Below are 1096 nucleotides of genomic sequence, written 5' to 3'. Positions count from 1 at the left end.
GTCAGAACCCCTGTCCCTGGCGCTCTCGCCGCACATGCACACGCAGCAGCACAGCACAGTACCCCCGTGGTATCCACCCGCAGACAGCCGCCTGCGTGACTGGGAGGCTACGGGTGAGGCCTGCACCTCATCTCCCTCTTGTCCCCTCTGTTCTCCCAGCCCACGGTGATGTTTTCAACGCTGTCTCTTACTCTCCTCATCTCCCACCACCACCATACCGCGGCATGGGTGCCCCAAGGACAAACTCTGCCCCAGTGGCTCACTCCAGGAGTGGGGAGCTATGGATCAGTCCCTGAGTCTGCATATAGGGGGATGAAGGCCCTGCGCGGCAACAATGACGATGACAGCCATGACGATGATGACGCCTGCTGGGTCACAGGGAAAAAATTGAGGCCGCCAAGGGAAAAGCATCCCTTGCAAACCCCTGACCGCCTTCCCTCTGGGCACCAGCGAGCCAGCATCGTCTCCGCTGCTGACCACAGTCAACTGGCCTGCGAGGCGACGCCAGCCGCACCACTGTGGTGGCCCCCGGACGGCGACTGATCGTCAAGAAATGCTCAGACGGGCGTAGCCCCGGGAGGAACCCAGGGCCGCAAGTGCATTCAAAGTGTGGATGACCAATGTGTCCTGCAATTCATACTAATTCTTGCAGATAGCTGCATTCTTCATTAATGCATGAGCCGTGTGATCCACCGCTAAGTGTTGTCTGGCTTTTGGCACCGATCCCGCACGCGTGGAGGGGCTGGGACCGCTCACATGAAGCGGCCCCTTTCTCTTGTGCTGAGGACGTGCAGGCGCGTGCCTGGCTTTGACCATCCTTACTTGATAGTCAGGATTGCAGACATAGGAGATCCAGCCACACTGAACTGGAATTCTTCCTCAAACCTCCACACTATGGTGGCACTGAAGGAGATCTGAGCAGTCTGGGTCCCACCTGGTGCACCGATGTCTTCCTCAGGCGCAAACTTGAAGCAGAAGCCCACATTGGCAGTTGAAGGGCTATAGGTGAAGGGAGCATCAATAGCTCCTAGGTAAATCAGTTCCACCTGCAGCAGCAAGAAAGCAAAATGGAAATACATGTGGAATCTTCCCTTCT

The 1096-nt window shown here is 57.2% G+C and overlaps 1 non-coding gene across 1 annotated transcript; it reads right to left on the bottom strand.

The window, feature by feature from the left end:
* Window positions 1–551: 551 nt before the first annotated feature.
* Window positions 552–704, bottom strand: LOC134426250 (5.8S ribosomal RNA). Its single transcript, XR_010029953.1, has one exon. It is a non-coding gene; the product is annotated as a 5.8S ribosomal RNA (ribosomal RNA).
* Window positions 705–1096: the final 392 nt, after the last annotated feature.

The sequence above is a fragment of the Melospiza melodia genome, chromosome 17 (assembly GCF_035770615.1).
Source record: "Melospiza melodia melodia isolate bMelMel2 chromosome 17, bMelMel2.pri, whole genome shotgun sequence".
Lineage (NCBI taxonomy): Eukaryota > Metazoa > Chordata > Aves > Passeriformes > Passerellidae > Melospiza > Melospiza melodia.
Note: the sequence above shows the minus strand (reverse complement) of the source record. Positions and strands in the feature narration are given on the sequence as shown.